The sequence below is a fragment of the Centruroides sculpturatus genome, unplaced genomic scaffold (genome assembly GCF_000671375.1).
Source record: "Centruroides sculpturatus isolate CEXI.00-Female unplaced genomic scaffold, Cexi_2.0 scaffold600, whole genome shotgun sequence".
Lineage (NCBI taxonomy): Eukaryota > Metazoa > Arthropoda > Arachnida > Scorpiones > Buthidae > Centruroides > Centruroides sculpturatus.
The window spans coordinates 22,751-29,543 of NW_019384814.1; the positions used below are offsets into that span (position 1 = coordinate 22,751).

General features: G+C 30.6%; 1 protein-coding gene across 1 annotated transcript in view; it reads left to right on the forward strand.

The window, feature by feature from the left end:
* Positions 1-6,793, forward strand: part of LOC111629820 (transmembrane protein 87A-like) — a 55,726-nt gene that overhangs the window by 21,687 nt on the left and 27,246 nt on the right. The window lies entirely within an intron of this gene.

Here is a 6,793-nt window from a genome sequence, read left to right on the forward strand (position 1 = left end):
GAAGCCCGCGTGCATAAGAAGGAAATTATTGGGTTGTTCGGAAAGTAATTTCGTTTTTTTCCATGGAAAAAACTATTTTTATAATAAATAAATACTTTATTGAATTATATATCAACCATTTTGGTCAAATATCTGTTGTCATCATTTCTGGTAGTAGCATGATTTCACATTCATAAAAGTTTTTATCGTTGCTTACAAAAAACTGATCCAAGTGATTTTTGACATTGTCATTTCAAGTAAATGCCTTACAGTTAAAAAAAAAAAATTGTATAGACTGGAACAAGTAATAATCTGAGTGTGCTCGATCTGGCAAATATGGTTGGTGTGATAGCACGTCCCATCTAAGTCATAACAGTTTCTGACGAGTTACCAAACTTGTGTGAAATTTGAAATTATCGTGGTAAAGCACTACACCTGTTTTGTTGATCAATTCTGGCTTTTTCTGTTTGATGATATTACTCAATTTGTTTACTCGATGGCAGTACACTTTCGAATCAATTGTTAAATTGTCTGGTAAAAGCTCCAAAAAAAATTTTCTTAAAATCCCACCAAAGAGAGCATCTCTCTTTAAGAACATGTGGAACCCATATATCAAGCTTTGAAATGAAACCAATTTGTTTCAAGTAATGATAAGCAGTTCAATTTGACAAATATAATCTCTTAGTGATTTCACGTGTTGTTATTCGGCAGTTTGCTTCAATCAGTACCTTTATTTTGTTTTCATTGGCTTCAACTGGCCATCCAGAACGTGGTATATCTTCAATATTGAAATTGCCAGAACAAAATTTTGTAAACTAGTTTTGGCATTGTCATTCTGTCAATACATCTTCTCCATACAAGTCACACAATTTTTTTCTCGCTTGAACAGCATTTTGATTTTTCGGTAATAAAAGAGCAAAATATTCCGAAAATGCTGCTTTCGATTTTCCATATTTGATGGGACACAAAAAATAAACAATTGCACAAAATCAAACAAAAGTTTTTACAAATAAGCCTTAAAATGCTAGCTGTCAAAATATATAATGATAATACNTTTAAATAAGGTTCGTTTTTTAATAAGAAGAAAAATATTGTAAATATTATTAAAATATACTTTTTCCCATATTCTACATACTTTTATCTACTTTTCTACATAATTTTCATTTTTGTTCAAACATTTGTCATACCGCTCAACAATTTTTTGAATTCCAACTTCAAAGAAATCTGCCGCCTGTGAAAAAGCCTAATCCATGACTGCAGTTTTCATTTCTATGTTGTTGTTGAACTGTTAACCACCAAAAAACTTCTTTGAGTATCGAAACAAATGAAAATCACTGGGTGTAAGGTCTGGACTGTAAGGTGGATGATCCAGTTGTTCCCATACAAAAGAACTGATTAGACCTTGTGTTTGTGCAGAAACTTGTGGCATTGTCATGGAGCAACATCACACCAGAAGACAGTAGACCATGCCGTTTGTTTTGTATAGCACGCCAGAATTTTCTCAAGATCACACAATATGCATCAGAATTGATTATTGTGCCTCTCAGTTTAAAATCCACTAACAAAATCTCTTTCCTGTCCCAAAAGACAGTTGCCACAATTTGTGCTGAAATGGACTGTTTGGCTTTCTCTTTGGTTGGTGAAGATGTGTGTCGTCATTCCATTGACTGTTGCTTGGACTCAGGAGTCATGTGAGACACCCAAGTCTCATATGTAACGATGTGGTCCAACAATTCATCTTCTTCCTGATTGTATCGAGTCAAAAATGATAAAGCACTTTCCAATCTTTTTGTTTTGTGATCATCAGAAAGCAGTATTGAAACCCACCGAGAACACAATTTTCGATAATTCAGTTTCTCTGAAACAATGGTATACAAAACTGATCTTGAAACCTGTGGAAATTCAATTGATAACATTGAAATCGTGAATCGTCGGTCCTCTTGAATTTTGTTATCCACATCATAAACCAAATCTTCAGAAATCAGAAGTCAGCCAGGACATGGCTCATCGTGCACATTAACCCGCTGGTCCTTGAACATTCTCATCCACTTTTGATCTTTGCTATCACTCATAGTATTATCACCCTAAACTTCACAAATCTGATGGTGAATTTTCGCTGCTTCCAAGTTTCCTGCACTCAAGAATCAAATAACAGATTGTATCTTACAGTCAGCGGGTGGCTCAATTTTCTTAAACATTATAAACTTTTACAGCTCAGCACACAGACAGATGATATGGCTGCAAATAGTCCTTAAATGTGCACAAAGCATGCTCAGAGCAGACGCACACATGCACTGCCGCAATCGCACGTCATTCTCACTCTCATTCACAAGTGGACCTTATTTAAAAAATAGCCCTCATATATGCATAAGGTAGCACTTTTCCACTAATTTTTCATGTGTAATTAATTATATTGCATGTAATTGCTATTCCTCAAATTTGGTAATTCTGAAAAATCCTGTCATATAATTTCTATGCGTGTACCAAACTTCAGTATCATACATTTTCATTTACAGAACAATGTCCTTTGCAAGTGTGTGGGCTAATGTGAAATATGTTCAGCTGGAAATAAATGACAGGAGAGCTGAGGTATTTCTCAGAAGAACCAGCTAATGATTTTTCTGTATTTTTGGAATGAAATAAATCCAGAAAAACATTTAAATTGTTGAAGGTTGTAGCACCCAGACTATCTTACAGAAACAAGTGTTCAAAGACATAATGACTTGCAGACCACACATTATGTCACATATAGCTGACAAATGTCTGTGACATCATAACTACTACTTGCATCAATAATGAAAGATTGTCATGGAGATCACTCATGATTGCCATGTATGCATGTGCAAGATGGCAAATTCCTATGGCAGGGGGCCTGTAATAAGTATAAAATCTTTTTTGACCAAAGTTTTTACATGAATAGCATATATGCATAGATATCAAGGAAGTATAGCTAAATAAGTCAATTTTGAAAAAATATTCTTGTGGAAAAACTAGTAGGTAGAAAAAATCACTACTCTTGCATGTGAATGCATGTTTAACATTGAGATTTATCAGCAACTAAAAGTTGGTGTGGTTAATATAAAGGTGCAGGTTCTCTGTCAATTAGTTTACAATAATTACCTGTTTTTACTTCCTGCAGCTTATATCCAGATGTTTTATAGTCCAAAAGTTATGGTAGTTTTTAAATTTATATTTGATTATCACATTTCTGTTAACTTATAGAAATAAATTAATTCATTATATTTAATTTTTTTAATTAAACCTTAAAAAAATATGCAATTGCTGGATAAAAAATAGAAATAATTATAGTTTTGATATGTCAGTAGGTGTTTTTCTCATTTTTGGAATTTGATAAAAATGAGTTAATTTGGAATTTTAAAAAATCAGTTACAAATTTCCTACATAAATTTTACTAAATTACTGTGCTGATGTATTGAAAAAAATATATTATTCTCTAAATACAATAACTGAAATAACTTTGAATATATTTTAAAATGAATATCTGTGAAAAATGATTAATGTTTTTCAACAATATCTATTAATATGATATAAGGAAGTATCGTCAGCTTTTGCTTTGAACTCTTCATTCTTGTGTTAGATTTCCTGATGTTGCACCGACTGTCATTCCCGTTTTGTTGGAATTTTTATTGGATAATAATGAACAAGCTGCAGTCGATGTACTCACTTTTTTTAGAGAGACTATGCAACGTTTTGAACAATATCTATTAATTCAGAACATTAAATATTGATTCATACAAAGTATTAATATAATAAAGTTCCTTGATTGATTTTTACATTTAGGGCTACATTATCTTCGTTATATTGAATGATAGTGTGTTTTCTTTTAAGTTGTAAATTTACCATATTATTTCTAGTTCTTTTGAATTTTTCCTATATTTTAACATTTTAAATTATTGCATTTCTGTAATAATTTTATCCAGTCACTCTGAATGATAAATTATGTTTCCTGTAATATTCATTAATGATTGTGTGTTAAATATTGTCTTTTGTTTTATTTTTATTTCTGGAAAATCACAAGAAAAAAATAAAGGAATCTGTTTTATCCTTTAATTTTTATTTAGTGTAGTAATTAATATATTGTCTGAAGAATTGAAAATGATTCTCTGATTTTTACATTAAAATATAAATCCAGTACTAAAAAGTGACAATAAATAGGCATTCATTTAAATTCAAGAAATCATAATAATAGTCTGTACAAGTGTTATCAAATTTTTCTAAATTAAAAAATATATTGTATTAAGTCTTACTGTTTCTAGATAACAAAAATTTATTGTTCAGTAAATATTGTTCAAATGATTATATATACATTTTAAACAATTAAGCAATTATATTTGTAATCAAATATGTATATTTACACTTTTATACATACAGAAATATTGGTTTATAATTGAAATAAACAAAGTAAAACAAAACATATTTATGTTAAAAACAATAAATTCTAAAAAAAAATTGTAAAATTTCTTAAGAATAAGCAAGTTAAATTCACTCTTTTCTATCTGATTTTGAAAGAATTAAAGACAAAGATGGACTATGACTTGAAACTTAACAATTATTTCTTACTTTATTTTCCATTTTTCTCCATAAGCATTTTGCCTGTTAGCATCATCAGTGAATATCATGATTTACATTGCCAATGCTTTTATATTCTATCAAATTATTCCAGCATGCATCTACATATGCACCAGTATTTAAATTAATAGCATTTACTTAATTTTTGATACAATAATGTTCAACAATACGTCTCGTTACAAGGTTTTCTATTTTATACAATATTTTGATATTATTCCAGTCAATAATACACTACAATGCTGTTGCCACAGGGATTCAGTTCTATTTTAGTCGAATTGTNTTAAATTAATAGCATTTACTTAATTTTTGATACAATAATGTTCAACAATACGTCTCGTTACAAGGTTTTCTATTTTATACAATATTTTGATATTATTCCAGTCAATAATACACTACAATGCTGTTGCCACAGGGATTCAGTTCTATTTTAGTCGAATTGTCGCCTCACATTCTTTCAGTCTCACTTCAAGTTTTCTTCCCATTTCGCCAATATAGCACTTTCATTCTGTACATGTATGCATCAACCTATATACGACTCCTGCCTCTTCCAGAGGATTCTTCGACTGTTTCACATTTTCTTTGTTAATCAAATAACTACTTTTATTTAACCTATTTTGCTGTTCACCTACTAAGTTGACAAAATAATAATTTTTTAAAAAGCTTTTATATTTTTCATAAAGTTTTGAAATATATGGAATTTTAATATATAAGTAACCTATTTTTTTATTTTTAACATTATATCTNAACCATCATAATTATTAAATCGTAAAATAAATATTAATACAATACGATCGGTTATTATAAATGTTAAAAACAATAATTCTAAATAAATTGTAAAATTTCTTAAGAATAAACAAGTTAAATTCACTCATTTGTATCCGATTTCGAAAAAATTAAAAACAGAGATGGACTACCACTTGAAACTTATCAATTATCTCTTACTTTATTTTCCATTATTCTCCATATGCATTTCGCCTGTTAGCCTCATCAGTGTATATCACGATTTACATTGCCAATACTTTTATATTCTATCAAATTATCCCAGCATTCATCTACACATCACCGGTATTTAAATTAATAGCATTTACATAATTTTTTATACAATAATGTTCAACAATATCATTACAAGGTTTTCTATGTTATACAATCTATATATATATAATTGCTTGTCCTGAGTGACTCATTCACTCACTCCCTGATTCATCATCGCCCAGAGTAAACCGATGAACCTAAAGAAGCAAAATTTGGTACACAGTTAGGGTACGTCATGAAAACGCTCACTAAGAAGGGATTTTTCGAAATTCCTTTCCACGGGAGAGAGAGACAAAATTAAGGCTTAACACTTCCGTCAACAATGGAAGTGTTAAGTAACAATAAAAGTGACAAGTAACAAAGGAAGTGACAAGTAACAATGGAATTGTTAAGAGAAAGCGATGTGCATGACGCAGTTGCAGTTTTTTCGTTTTTACCGGGAATCGAACATATTTTTAAAATCATTTAAAAATTCTCTAATTAGTCCGAAAAGAAAGGGACCCAATTCTTGCATTCTGTTAAAACGGATAAGGTTGACTGTAACGTAATAATTTTAATCTTCGCTATTGTTACTTTTGCCCATGCAACGCCGGGTCTACCTGCTAGTATTTTGATATTATTTCGGTGAACAATACAATTTGTAGCACTAGAATGCTGTTGCCACGGGAATCAGTTCTATTTATTCGAATTGCCGCCTTGTTTTCCTTATTCTCACTTCAAGTTTTCTTTCCGTTTCGCCAATATAGCACTTTCGTTCTGTACATGTACACATCAATCTATAAACGACTCCTGCCACTTCCAGAGGATTCTTCGACTGTTTCACATTACCTTTGTTAATCAAATATATAAATTATCTATGTTTTTTATTTTTAACATCATATCTATTATTGGTATAAGAGTTATACCACTTATATACAAGTTGCTGCGGATATTCATTTAATAAATACAGTCGACCCCCCTATAAGATATAGATACGTTCCAATTTATTAGGAATCCGATTTCTTACAAGTCGTTCCAATCACAGCCCGACACGTGTCAAGTTTACAGACTACGGCTGATTGAAAGGTTTTCTTCCATAAAATTAATCGATTCTACACTAATCCGACTCAACATTTCCAAAATACGTATATATTTTCGTAGTTTTATAGGAATTGTAATTATAGGGACCGTAATTATAGGGGGGTCGACTGTA